We start from the raw sequence: 15,407 nt of genomic DNA on the forward strand, positions 1-15,407 counted from the left end.
TGGAAATTATAGAAAGCTGACCAAGAAGGCAAAGTTCTGACTTTTAGAAACTTTACGATTCAGACTAGATGAAGATCTAATCCTGGAGACAGGGAATGACATTTTGGTATTTTTAATTGACATGATATAATGATATTTTCATCAAATTAGCATTTGAGGGGGAAAAAAAGTGATAAATGACCCCTAAATTTCTATGTTTTACAACTGGATAGTTAAAAGCAAAACAAAACCAGGAATTATAGTGAGGAAAGGAGGTTAAGGTGGGAAGATCACAGTTTCAGCACTGAACACTGAGTTCGGATGATTTGAGGAGTGAATGGTAGAAAGTTTTATATATGGATTTGCTGCTCAGGACAAATGAAAGCTGAAGTTTTTTGTGGTTATTGGTAACCAGCAATAACCATCTTTCAGATGAAAGAAGTGCAGTAGGGAGTGCAGTGAATGTAAGTGAGCTGGCGGTCAACTTGGCCTAAGCTAGTGTGTATGCTGATGTGAGTTATCATTAATTTCTCTAATGAAGTGTCTCTAAGGTATCAAACAGCTTAAAATTCATGAATTTTTCTTACATCTTCCACCAGAAACTTAATTTCTGGAAGACAAAGTCTCTATTCTTCATATCTGGTGCAGTCTCTAGCAACTTGTGAAACAACTTTTCTGTAAAACTCTCATGATTCATTACTGCAAGCATTTTCTAAAATTCCTACCCCATGTACTTCTTTTAAAATCAAATTGGTAAACTGAAGAAGGTCTATTTTCACTTTTGAATGTTTATCTGTTTCAAACAAAGTTATTATAAACTGGTGTTGTGGGTTTTTTTCTTTTTCTTTGATTCAGGTGAGGTGAATTCGCCATAATGTATAAGATTTAAACTGGTAGAAAGAAGGTCCATATAATTTGTAATAGATGGTTTGTTTAAACACAAGGACTTTGAAGAGGTCTTTGAAGAAAACCTTAAAGATTTAAATTAATGGGAGAGTCAAGAATATAGATTTATCTGACAGATATTCTTTGATAATAATACTTTAAATTATTTTATTTGTGCCATAGCATTTCCTGTACTGTTTACATTAAAGAACACATAAGTCCTAAGTGAAATCTTCTTGGAAAAACATTCTACTAGACCTTTACAGCCCAGCATTAAATGAGAGTCAACCAAACTTATAACCCTGTTTATCCATTTTCCATCCTGTTTATATTTTCTCAAAAATATAGTTGAATTAGGCATATTGGTTACATTTATACATTTTATCAATCAAATAGCAAAAGTTTCTTTGATTTAGAGCTATTAAGATGTATTGCTTAAGATGCATCATACATATACTTTTAAAAAGTGAATTATTGACATATGATTTTTATTTGGACCCAGGATGATATATGTAACTAGAGCAGAAACCAACGGAAAACCAGCAGAAAAACAAGCGTTGACGCTGGCAAAGCTTGGAACTACTTGCTTTCTTTGACTATATAAAAACAGAAGCAAGCAACAATCCTTTATTTTGGACCGTTAATATTCATTAATGCTATTCATAAATGCATTTATATAGCAGTATTTTACATTTCTAGTGAAGAAATGTAATTAAAAAATAATTCTTTCTGAGTATATAAAGAGTTGTCTGAAACTTTATATGATGCAGATGCATATCTGGGGAATCTCAGTAGGAACCCCACACCAAACACATTTAGAAATTTTCCTTTGTTTTCCACTTTATCTCACCAACGGAGTGACTGATATGAAGTGGTTTGTTGCATCTCTCAAAAAGATGGCAAATTGGTTCAGGTTTGATTCATGCTTTTCAATGTCAATATTATGGTGTGAGGGAAGAAAAGGACCAAAAGGAAATAAAAGTGTGCTCAATTCTTGTATTAGTGGTAGAAAATGAAGATATTGATAAGAGTAAGGAATCAGTGACAGTTAATTAATTGGCTTAAGGACAACCTCCATAAATATTAAAAGAAAGAGAGAGAGAGAGAAAGAACTGGGTTCCACTTCAAGTTCAACATAAAGTGGAGGTTTATAGCCAAGAAACAAGAGAGTTGGGTTCAGGGGATAGAAAGCTATTAAGACAAACCAGTGGCTTAACTGACCTGACAGGATCTTTGCTAAAATGGGGTGACACAGATCCAACAAAGATGGACACTGAGGTCCAAGATTAAATCAGTTCAGAGGCCTTCAAGGAGCCTGACTGAGGTTTTCAAGGAAAGCGTGTTTTTTTTTGTTAGTGTGGCATGCCCAAGCCGAGAATGTGGAGTAGTGAAGGAGGATGGAATATATACGTGTAACCTGTGGCATTCACATGCATCTGCTTGAGGTTCCCTGAAATTCAGGAAGCAGACAGAATCATGGGCCTGAGGCCTCCGTTTATACTCTTGCCCCAACCCAGCAAATATTGGGCTTCCCGGAAGGCAAAAGTGGTAATGAACCTGCCTCCCAATGTAGGAGACATAAGAGATGTGGGTTTGATCCCTATGTCAGGAAGATCCCTGTATTCTTGCCTGGAGAATCCCATGGACAGAGGAGCCTGGTAGGCTACGCTCTATAGGGTCGCAAAGAGTTGGACATGACTGAAGCGACTTAGCATGCACAGCCTAGATGTGGGGATAAAATAAACAAGCGAGTAAGCGAAGAGAAAGAATTTGAATGAACCAGTGATAATAATGTGTGATGTACTGTGGACTATGACCCACTCAAGTCTCTGTAGCTGAAGGTACAAGAGAGAGAAGGAGGGTTGCGTTTGTGCAGACCAAGAGAACAGTCACTTGCCTGCTGGTCCGTAAGAGCATCTGCGGCTTCATGGACAAGAACACCCTGCCGTGACTGTGACTGGGAGAAGAGGGCTGCCTCCTGTGAAGGCACTCATGGTCCAGATTTCCTCAGAGGGTTCTCAAGATCGCTAGGTTTTCATTGGAATACAGCTTTTGTTTTAGCTAATCAGTTTATATATATATATATATATATATATATATATATATATATTTTTTTTTTTTTTTTTTTTTTAACCTAGGCTTTTCCAAAATATTGGTCACAACCTGAAAATATAGTATTTTGGGGAAAAATGTGAATTGAGTTTCAAACTGTGGAACCCAATAAATATGAAAGTTACTAATACCCAGTAATTATTAAATGCACACACAGTACCAGCTACTTTACAAACATGGTCTCAGTTAATGTTCACAAAAACACTTAGATGCAAGAATAATTATTCACATTTTTCAAAAGAAGAAGCTGACACTAGCAGAGAATAAAAGTGTGATTTGATGTCACTATAGATATTACAAAGCTGGTACGTGACAGAACCAAGATTTACGTCCACTCTGTCTAATTCTAAATTCCAAGTTGTTAACAGTAACAGTTATGTCTCTTGACCCATTTCTAAATTGAAAATGTCTATAATAAGTATTCTCATTACTGATAAATGGAAATTTAATTTTGTTTCTATTTATTAATAGCCAATAATTATAGACATCACCAGATGGTCAACACTGAAATCAGATTGATTATATTCTTTGCAGCCAAAGATGGAGAAGCTCTATACAGTCAGCAAAAACAAGACCGGGAGATGACTGTGGCTCAGATCATGAACTCCTTATTGACAAATTCAGGCTTAAATTGAAGAAAGTGGGGGAAAACCACTAGACCGTTCAGATATGACCTAAATCAAATCCCTTATGACTATACAGTGGAAGTGAGAAATAGATTTAAGGGACTAGATCTGATAGACAGAGTGCCTGATGAACTATGGATGGATTCGTATACAGGAGATAGGGGTCAAGATCATCCCCATGGAAAAGAAATGCAAAAAAGCAAAATGGCTGCCTGAGGAGGCCTTACAAATAACTGGGATAAGAAGAGAAGTGAAATGAAAAGGAGAAAAAGAAAGATATTCCCGTTTGAATGCAGAGTTCCAAAGAATAGCAAGGTGAGATAAGAACGTCTTCCTCAGTGATCCGTGCAAAGAAATAGAGGAAAACAACAGAAATGGGAAAGACTAGAGATCTCTTCAAGAAAATTAGAGACACCAAGGGAAAATTTCATGCAAAGATGGGCTCGATAAAGGACAGAAATGGTATGGACCTAACAGAAACAGAAGATATTAAGAAGAGGTGGCAAGAATACACAGAAGAACTGTACAAAAAAGATCTTCACGACCCAGATAATTACGATGGTGTGATCACTCCCCTAGAGTCAGACATCCTGGAATGTGAAGTTAAGTGGGCCTTAGGAAGCATCATTACGAACAAAGCTAGTGGAGGTGATGGAATTCCAGTTGAGCTATTTCAAATCCTGAAAGATGATGCTGTTACAGTGCTGCACTCAATATGCCAGCAAATTTGGAAAACTCAGCAGTGGCCACAGGACCGGAAAAGGTCAGTTTTCATTCCGATCCCAAAGAAAGGCAAGGCCAAAGAATGCTCAAAACTACCGCCCAGTTGCACTCACCTCACACGCTAGTAAAGGAATGCTCAAAATTCTCCAAGCCAGGCTTCAGCAATATGTGAACTGTGAACATCCAGATGTTCAAGTTGGTTTTAGAAAAGGCAGAGGAACCAGAGATCAAATTGCCAACATCCACTGGATCATCAAAAAAGCAAGAGAGTTCCAGAAAAACATCTATTTCTGCTTTATTGACTATGTCAAAGCCTTTGACTGTGTGGATCACAATAAACTGTGGAGAATTCTGAGAGATGGGAATACCAAACCACCTGACCTCCCTCTTGAGAAACCTATATGCAGGTCAGGAAACAACAGCTAGAACTGGACATGAAACAACAGACTGGTTCCACATAGGAAAAGGAGTACGTCAAGGCTTTTATTGTCACCCTGCTTATTTAACTTATATGCAGAGTACATCATGAGAAATGCTGGGCTGGAAGAAGCACAAGCAGGAATCAAGATTGCCGGGAGAAATATCAATAACCTCAGATATGCAGATGACACCACCCTTATGGCAGAAAGTGAAAAGGAACTAAAAGCCTCTTGATGAAAGTGAAAGAGGAGAGTGAAAAATTTGGCTAAAAGCTGAACATTCGGAAAACGAAGATCAGGGCATCTGGTCACATCACTTCATGGGAAATAGATGGGAAAACAGTGGAAATAGTGCCAGACTTTATTTTGGGGGGCTCCAAAATCACTGCAGATGGTGATTGCAGCTATGAAATTAAAAGATGCTTACTCCTTGGAAGGAAAGTTATGACCAACCTAGATAGCATGTTAAAAAGCAGAGACATTACTTTGCCAATAAAGGTCAGTTTAGTCAAGACTATGGTTTTTCCAGTGGTCATGTACGGATGTGTGAGTTGGACTGTAAAGAAAGCTGAGTGCCAAAGAATTGATGCTTTTGAACTGTGGTTCAAACACATACTGTAGTCCATGGGTCTCAAAGAGTTGGACTCGACTGAGTGACTGAAGTGACTGAATTTCTTGGTGAAGACAGAAGTGGATGAGGTCAAGAGCATAAATGGACAAATTAGCTTCAAATTTTAAGGTACAGTTTTAATGGATAAGAATAGGTAGAGGTGTAATATAGATAAGGGGGAGGTTGAATAAATTTGCAGCTGTGTCTCTTTCCTTTGAGAAATATATAAAACATTTTAATTTAAAAAGAGATAGAAGTATTTATCCTTGGAAAACCCTTCATATTTCTAAAAACAGAAGTGTCAAACATCATAGTGGATGAAAGACAGGAATTGTTCTATTGTCAGAGGAGAGTTTCTAACAACTCCATTTCACACTGTCAAGACCATTAAGTACACCTGGAAATGAGTGGAAACTTGACTAGAGCTGGTTATTTTGCAGGAAAAAAAAATTAGTGCTAGGCAAACTTTCTAGAGATGTTTCAATTGGTTTTCCTAGAAAAACTGAGTCTGAGTCTAACAGTGATGAAGGAGAGAACTTAGGATCTCTGTCATCTCCATGGCTGTAGCCCAATCCTTCCTTCTTTCTCACCTTCAGCAGTCACTCCAGGTCTGTCCCCTGGATGTAAGAGGTACCATTATTTAATTTACATATTATTTTTCATCCCTGGGATCCTTCCAGCTGAGGATTATTTCTTTTCCTGGAGAAGAAAGAAGTGTTTTCTCACTCTAACTCCACTATGTGCTTAGCGCTTTAGTCATGTCCAACTCTTTACAACCCCATGGTCAGTAGCCCGCCAGGCTCCCCTGTCAATGGTGATTCTCCAGGCAAGAATACTGGAGTGGGTTGCCATGCCCTCCTCCAGGGTACTTCCCAACCCAGGGATCAAACCCATGCCTCCCGCAATGCAAGCAGATTCTTTCCCTACAGTTTATGTAATGTAATTCTCTCTATCTCACACCTACAGCCCCAGATTCTGGTGTTTGCATCACTTCCAAATCAATCTCAGAACTTGAGAGCCATATAATGAGACACTTTCTGGCCTTACTTACACTTGGTTTCTCATCCAGGTTTTATTCCATGTTAATTTTCTAGCCATAATCTCTATTATTGTTTGTCTCATCAATTCCATCTTCCTTTTTATCTTATCCCATTGCCCTTCCTCTGATCACTAGACTTCTTTTAATTCTTTTTGTGTCAAAATCCCATAACATCTATTGGACGTGGGCATGTTTTATGTCTATATCTATGAGTGTGATATGCAACTAAACGTACACTTGATGCCTACTACTCAGTGCATGTCTATGTCTACTCAGTCAAATAAGCATGAGGTTCAAGAATTGTGGCTAAGCTGTGGACTCATCGCCAGGAAGGATACTGTAGAGCTTTACTAGGCTAGAAAGAACTCTGAAAATCATATGGGAGATGATTTCAGGAAGAGGAAGAGAGAGGTATCTGTTAACATCCTAGCATACTAAGGTCCTCTTAGAAAAGCATTGACATTTTCATGCACTTTTTGCTTTCTTTTCCCTGGCCAGATTTATTTCTTACCTCACACATCTTCGAAACACAATAAGTCAGAATAATGAGTAAAGATTCCCTACACACACACACACACCCCTGAGGAGTTTAGATTCTGTTTCTGAGGAGATTTTTTTTCCTGATAAAATATGTCTAATCCTATTGCTTTAGGGATATCTCCAGTTCAAAAGTAAGGTCCAAGGGGAAAGTAAAGATACAAATAAAACTGTGTTAATAAAGCACAGTTAATAAAACTGCATTATTTCACTCTTTATTTGTAATACTGGATGATTATGTAGTACATATTAATTCACAATGTGTTTGCATAATAAACCCTTCTTTAAAAAATGACAGAAGACAATTTGAAATTTAAAAAAAAACATAAAATATTGGTGTAAAATTGTCAGGCTCTCATTCACCAGAAACTTACAGTTTAGAGCATTATTATTCACCCCTCCCTTATCTTTTTTTTTTTCTATATTTGTTCCTAGTCAGTTGAAATTTTAGGACAAGGTGTTCTCTCTTGTTCATTTTCTTTATAAATAGTCATGATAGTAATTGCCTGCAACTTTCTTTTGGAATCCACTCCATTCTCCTGTGTGCAATGTTTGGGTGTAACCAGTCCTGCACCTTGGTCAGCACAGAATATATACAAATGCTGTTCTGCAGAAAAGCACAGCCTGCTCCAACTGATAGTGTTACTGACATATATCCTGATTACAGACTTGGCTCCCTGGAGAAAAAAGCAATCTATGCCAAAAGGAAAAATGGATTGAAACCCTCTGAGCTTCCAGCAAAGGCTTTCTGTCTAATATCCCTCCTAAAATGGAGCCATAATTCACTTAAGTTCTACTTCTAAGCAGAAGAGCATTAACTTTTGACCAACAGACTCTCTCATATGTAAAAAGGAATCTTCATTTGATATTTACTTGATACTTTAAAAACCACAGTTGATCTTAGCTGAAAGGGTAATGTTAAAACACAAAAGTAACTATTTATAAAAAGGAAGATTTTAATTTTCCAAATATGAATACATAACTGTAACATTACTAACTGAATTTATGAACATGAATATTTTAACCTGTGTCCCAGCTACTACCCAGTTTATTCCTAACTCCATGAAGGCATTTTCCAAATCTTTGAGATTAATCCAAAGAATGAGAAGGATGGACATCATCTCAGAAGAAAAGAAAAAACAAATTCAATTAATAAGAATTCTTCTACTGCAACATGAAAATTAGTGTGACTATTTAATTTTTTGTTACCTAAATTATCCTAAGTATAATTTCTTCACTGAAATAATGTCATACAAATGTTCTCAGAACACAGTTTAAGAGTTGGGCTTTAGCATCAGGGCTAGCTTGCTTTTATCAACTTGCAGCTGCAAGGGAACCCAGAATGATTTAGACCCAATTGGCTTAGCTTTAAACCCCGTCTCTGCCTTTGTGTGACTTTGACAAGTTTTATCACCTCTCTGCGCCTTAAGTTACCTTATCTGTAAAATCTGGGTGAAAACAGTCCATTTCACATGAGGTTGTGGGAGTTAGACAAATTAGTATTTCTCAAGTCCTTTTAACTAGTACCAAGTGTGTCTATAAAATTATGTGTAAAAGAAAATATCACTGGAAAACTTAATCTCTGGAATTCTTAGTTTTTTCATTAATAAAGTTAAAATAGTATTTACTTCATTGTATTGTTAAGAGACTTTAATGAAGATTGTATTAAATAAACATTAGCTTCTATAATTATTCAGTTCAGTTCAGTTCAGTCACTCAGTTGTGTCCGACTCTTTGCGACTCCATGAATCGCAGCACGCCAGGCCTCCCTGTCCATCACCAACTCCCGGAGTTTACTCAAACTCATGTCCATCGAGTCGGTGATGCCATCCAGCCATCTCATCCTCTGTCATCCCCTTCTCCTCCTGCCCCCAATCCCTCCCAGCATCTGGGTCTTTTCCAATGAGTCAACTCTTCGAATGAGGTGGTCAAAGTATTGGAATCTCAGCTTCAGCATCAGTCCTTCCAATGAACATCGAGGACCTTTAGGATGGACTGGCTGGATCTCCTTGCAGTCCAAGGGACTCTCAAGAGTCTTCTCCAATACCACAGTTCAAAAGCATCAATTCTTTGGCACTCACCTTTCTTCATAGTCCAATCTCACATCCATACATGACTACCGGAAAAACCATAGCTTGATTAGATGGGTCTTTGTTGGTAAAGTAATGTCTTTGCTTTTTAATATACTGTCTAGGTTCGTCATAATATTTCTTCCAGGGAGCAAGCGTCTTTTAACTTCAGGGTTGCAGTCACCATCTGCAGTGACTTTTGAGCCCTCAAACATAAAGTCTATCACTGTTTCCATTATTTCCCCATCTATTTGCCATGAAGTGGTGGGACTAGATGCCATGATCTTAACTATCTGAATGTTGAGTTTTAAGCTAAACTTTTCACTCTCCTCATGCACTTTCATCAAGAAGCCCTTTAGTTCTTCTTCACTTTCTGCCTTAAGGGTGGTGTCATCTGCATATCTGAGGTTATTGATATTTCTCCCAGCAATATTGATTCCATTTGTGCTTCATCTAGCCCAGCACTTCTCATGATGTACCCTGCATATAAGTTAAATACACACGGTGATGATATACAGCCTTGTTGTAATTCTTTCCTATTTTGGAACCAGTCTGATCTTCCATGTCTAGTTCTAACTGTTGTTTCCTGACCTGCATACAGATTTCCCAGGAGGCAGGTCAGGTGGTCTGGTATTTCCATCTCTTTCAGAATTTTCCACAGTTTGTTGTGATCCACACAGTCAAAGGCTTTGGCATAGTCAATAAAGCAGAAATAGATGTTTTTCTGGAACTCTCTCCCTTTTTCATGATCCAACAGATGTTGGCAATTTGATCTCTGGTTTCTCTGACTTTTCTAAATCTAGCTTGAACATCTGGACGTTCATGGTTCATGTACTGTTGAGCCTATGCTTGGAGACTTTTGAGCATTACTTTGCTAGCAGGTGAGATGAGTGCAATTGTGCAGTAGGTTAAACATTCTTTGCCATTACCTTTCTTTGACACTGAAATGAAAACTGACCTTTTCCAGTCCTGTGGCCACTGCTGAGTTTTCTACATTTGCTGACATATTGAGTGTACCACTTTCACAGTATCATCTTTTAAGATTTGAGCTACTCAACTGGGATTCCATCACCTCCACTAGCTTTGTTTGTAGTGATGCTTCCTAAGGTCCACTTGACTTCACATTCCAGGATATCTGGCTCTAGGGGAGTGATCACACCATCGTGATTATCTAGGTTGTGAAGATCTTTTTTGTACAGTTCTTCTGTGTTTTCTTGCCACCTCTTCTTAATATCTTTTGCTTTTGTTAGGTCTATACCACTTCTGTCCTTTATCGAGCCCATCTTTGCATGAAAAGTTCCCTTGGTATCTCAAGTTTTCTTGAAGAGATCTCTTGTCTTTCACATTCTATTGTTTTCCTCTATTTCTTTGTATTGATCACTGAGGAAGGCTTTCTTATCTCACCTTGCTATTCCTTGGAACTCTGCATTCAAATGGGAATATCTTTCCTTTTCTCCTTTGCTTTTTGCTTTCCTTCTTTTCACAGTTTATTGTAAGGTCTCCTCAGACAGCCATTTTGCCTTTTTCCTTTCATTTCCTTGGGGATGGTCTTGATCCTGTCTCCTGTACAATGTCACAAACCTCCGTTCATAGTTATTCAGGCACTCTGCCTATCAGATCTAATCCCTTGAATCTATTTCTCACTTTCACTGTATAATCATAAGGGATTTGATTTAGGTCATACCTGAATGGTCTAGTGGTTTTCCCTACTTTCCTCAATGTAAGTCTGAATTTGGCAATAAGGAGTTCATGATCTGAGCCACAGTCAGCTCCCAGTCTTGCTTTTGCTGACTGTATAGAGTTTCTCCATCTTTGACTGTAAAGAATATAATCAATCTGATCTTAGTATTGACCATCTGGTGATGTCCATGTATATAGTCATCTCTTGTGTCGTTGGAAGAGGGTGTTTGCTATGACCAGTGCATTTTCTTGGCAAAACTCTGTTAGGCTTTGCCCTGCTTCAATTTGCCAAGGCCAAATTTGCCTGTTACTCAGGTATTTCTTGACTTCCTACTTTTGCATTCCAGTCACCAAGAACTTACAGCATCAAATTTCAACATTACTTCTTTCTTGACTATATTCTCTGGTTACATCTCTTCAAGTCTCCTTTCTTTTACAGTCATGGTTCAAGATGATGTTGCTATAATTGTTGTATATATTTCTTCCATTTCCTTGTATTCCTCAAATCACTCAGTTTTCTTATGATAACCTGTAATGTAAGAGGTGATAATTTCAACATATATTCATTAGTTTTTTTAATTTACTCTTTCTAACAACTCTGACACTGATGATTAATAGTGAATTCTTCTTGAATTAATTTCAGATTGTGTGGAATTCTGATTTTTGAATTTTTGAATTTGAATTTTGAAATAGTGAATTCCTAAAGTAGTGAATTCTTAAAACAGCAAATTCTTCAATTAATTTCAGCTTGGTTTCTTTCACTTAGTAATATGCATTTAAGTTTCTTTGTTTTTTATGGCTTTATAGCTCATTTATTTTACTGTTGAATAATATTTGACTGCTTGTATGTACTATCTCTTATTTATCCATTCACCTACTTAAGGACATCTAGGGTGCTTCTACATTCTAGCAATTATGAATAAAGGTGTTATAAACATCTGCATGCAGGTTTTGTGTGAACTTAAGTTTTAAACTCCTTTGTTTTGTGTCAATACCAAGGAGTGTGATTACTGGATTATGTGGTAAAAATATATTTAGTTTTGTAAGAAACTGTCAAACTATTTTCCAAAGTGGGTGTACCATTTTATATTCCCACCAAAAATGAGTAAGATTCCCTGTTACTTCACATTTTCACCAGCATTTGGTGTCACTGTTCCACAGTTTGGACATCCTAATCATCAGGCAGTGCTGGTTCATTGTGGGATTCTTCATAGGGATGAATAACTAAAGACTGAGTCCAGAGAAAAAGAACATGTAAAGGCTAGAACTAGTTTTACATTGTATTTACCTGGGAGTCAGGTAGGAACTTGAAGAAAGATTTTGACTACATAGAAAGGAGAAGCATGCTAAGGAGCAACATACATGGAGAAAGATGGGAGGAAGCTTCTGTTTCTTTATACCACATGTTATCAGGTTTCTTGAAGATCAAGAAATCCATGTGTGAGAATCACAAGCAAGAAAAATAAATAGGTTTCTTTTATGTACACTAGAAATTGATAATTTTGTTTATAGTGTTTGTGATACTGAAATCAAAAACTCCCTTTTTTATAACAAATAATATTGAAGCATTCCCTGTGAAGGCACTACAACAATGCAATTATTGCACAAGATGCTTATATTAATCCAAATGTTATCTTGATTTGAAAAAATAATTCTCTGTAATGGAAATAAACAGATTTTAAAGCATATTTTACTTTTTGTGTTATTACCAATTTGATAAAAGTTCACTTATGATTCAATATACCACATAGTTTAAAAGCCTTTAGAAGAAAGTTCCAAAAAATCTTTGCATAAAAACAGTGTTATTTTTTTCCCTAAATCAGTCTTTAACAGTTACAATCATACCTAGTTCTGTTTAATGAGTTAAGTGCTCTCATAATGGTTTACTTTCCTCCAAGAAATAATCAATACAATTATCCTTCCTCATAATCAATACTTTCCTCCAAGAAACTAATATAGTATGTATATTATTGAAATGTAAAATTTGACTAATAGCAAAACTGCTTATTTATAAACGGGACTTCAATCAATGCTTTATTCCAAATAGGCAGTAGATATATAAACATTGGACTCAGATTAAATGCACAGTTGTGGGAACGAAGAGAAACATGCTATAGACTAACATGAGTTATTTGACCATATTTTGCTGACTATAATCAAAGATTTAAACAAAATCAATCAACTTATATTGATTCCTATCACTTGCACCGTTTGGTTTATACTAAAAGAGAGTCAAATATAAACAAAGCTGCTGAATAAAACATAGCAGCTTTGGCAATTTTGGACTCTTTACTTGATTGGAAGTTCACTAGACAATGAAACAACTGTTTAATAAATTAGAAAATAGTAAAGATACAATATAATTTTATATAGATAAGTGTGTTCAACAATGCTTATCTAGTGTTGATACGTGTACATCTTTGAAGTATGTGATACGGTGGAAAATTAGGCTGGAAATCATGATCCTGGGTGCTATTCTGGGAATTGACTCTAACAGATTAATTCTATCAGATTTCTTTCAGAAAAATGAGAATGTGTGGATAAATATGAGTTTTCCAAACAGTACTTTTTAGAATATTCTTCTAAAAAATATTAACAGATATGAAACTGAAAGAGGGTGAGTGATCATATAAGTTTGAGAGATACTGTATTTTATATCAGGCCTTGAAAATCCACAGTGTATATTTATAAATGAGACTCTAAATAAAGGCTGCAATTTAACTTTCCGGGGTCATGTGTTTAACAAGTTTAGTTGAACATGAAACACATATTTCATGCTATTTTTATTTTTATTTTATTTTTTTTGCATGTTTAACTCTATTTATTTCTTTTTTTTTTCTTTTCTTTTCTTTTTTTTTTAAATTTTATTTTATTAGTTGGAGGCCAATTACTTCACAACATTTCAGTGGGTTTTGTCATACATTGACACGAATCAGCCATTGAGTTACACGTATTCCCCATCCCGATCCCCCCTCCCACCTCCCTCTCCCCCCGACTCCTCTGGGTCCTCCCAGTGCACCAGGCCCGAGCACTCGTCTCATGCATCCCACCTGGGCTAGTGATCTGATTCACCATAGATAATATACATGCTGTTCTTTTGAAACATCCCACCCTCACCTTCTCCCACGGAGTTCAAAAGTCTGTTCTGTACTTCTGTGTTTCTTTTTCTGTTTTGCATATAGGATTATCGTTACCATCTTTCTAAATTCCGTATATATGTGTTAGTATGCTGTAATGTTCTTTATCTTTCTGGCTTACTTCACTCTGTATAATGGGCTCCAGTTTCGTCCATCTCATTAGAACTGATTCAAATGAATTCTTTTTAACGGCTGAGTAATATTCCATGGTGTATATGTACCACAGCTTCCTTATCCATTCATCTGCGGATGGGCATCTAGGCTGCTTCCATGTCCTGGCTATTATAAACAGTGCTGCGATGAACATTGGGGTGCACGTGTCTCTTTCAGATCTGGTTTCCTCGGTGTGTATGCCCAGAATCATGCTATTTTTAGACCCATTTATAAGCCAGATGACTTTCAAAGTTTTTCCTCATTTTTTAAAAGTCCATGATTGTCTTTCTGAGAGCGTTTGGATAACATGCCAGTTAAAAGAAATCTGTCTTTATCAATGGCATCTAAATTTGTGAACAATGACAAGAATAGAAATGATTTTAAGGTACTTTGCTTTGATCAGGCACTGATGGATATGGAAATTGCGTCCTCCCTATCTTACTTGTAAACTGTGTTTTTCTGAGCATGTCACGGAAATGCCTACATTCTTTTAACAATATTCACTGGGATCAAGGACAAGTGATTAGGATTTTTTGGATGGGAGAAGGGAGGAAGTTTGAAGCATTAGTCATTTCAGTGACTCAGTCATGTCTGACTCTTCTGAAACCCCATGGACTGCAGCATACCAGGCTTCCCTGTCCATCACCAACTCCGGGAGGTTGCTCAAACTCACGTCCATCGACTTGGTGGTGCTATCCAAACATCTCATCCTCTGTCATCTTCTTCTCCTCCTGCCTTCTATCTTTCCCAGCATCAGGGTCATTTCCAATAAGTCAGTTCTTCACATCAGGTGGCCAAACTATTGTAGTTTCAGCTGCAGCATCAATCCTTCCAATGAACACCAAGGACTGATCTCCTTTAGGATGGACGGGTTGGATCTCCGTGCAGTCCAAGGGACTCTCAAGTGTCTTCTCAAACACCTCAGTTCAAAAGCATCAATTCTTCAGTGCTCAGCTTTCTTTATAGTCCAACTCTCACATCAATACATGACTACTGGAAAAACCATAGCTTTGACTAGATGGACCTTTGTTGGCAAAGTAATGTCTCTGCTTTTTAATATGCTGTGTAGGTTGGTCACAGCTTTTCTTCCAAAGAGCAAGCATCTTTTAATTTCATGGCTACAGTCACCATCTGCACCATCTGGAGCCCACAAAAATAAAGTATCTCACTGTTTCCACTGTTTTCCCATCTATTTGCCATGAAATGATGGGACTTGATGCCATGATCTTCGTCTTTTGAATGTTGAATTTTTTTTCATTTATTTTTATTAGTTGGAGGCTAATTACTTTACAATATTGTAATGGTTTGCCATACACTGACATGAATCAGTGAATTTTAAGCCAGTTTTTCACTCTGTTTCACTTTCATCAAGAGGCTCTTTAGTTCTTCATTTTCTGTCATAAGAGTGGTGTCATCTGCATATCTGAGGTTATTGATA

This window comes from Muntiacus reevesi, chromosome 6 (genome assembly GCF_963930625.1).
Source record: "Muntiacus reevesi chromosome 6, mMunRee1.1, whole genome shotgun sequence".
NCBI lineage: Eukaryota > Metazoa > Chordata > Mammalia > Artiodactyla > Cervidae > Muntiacus > Muntiacus reevesi.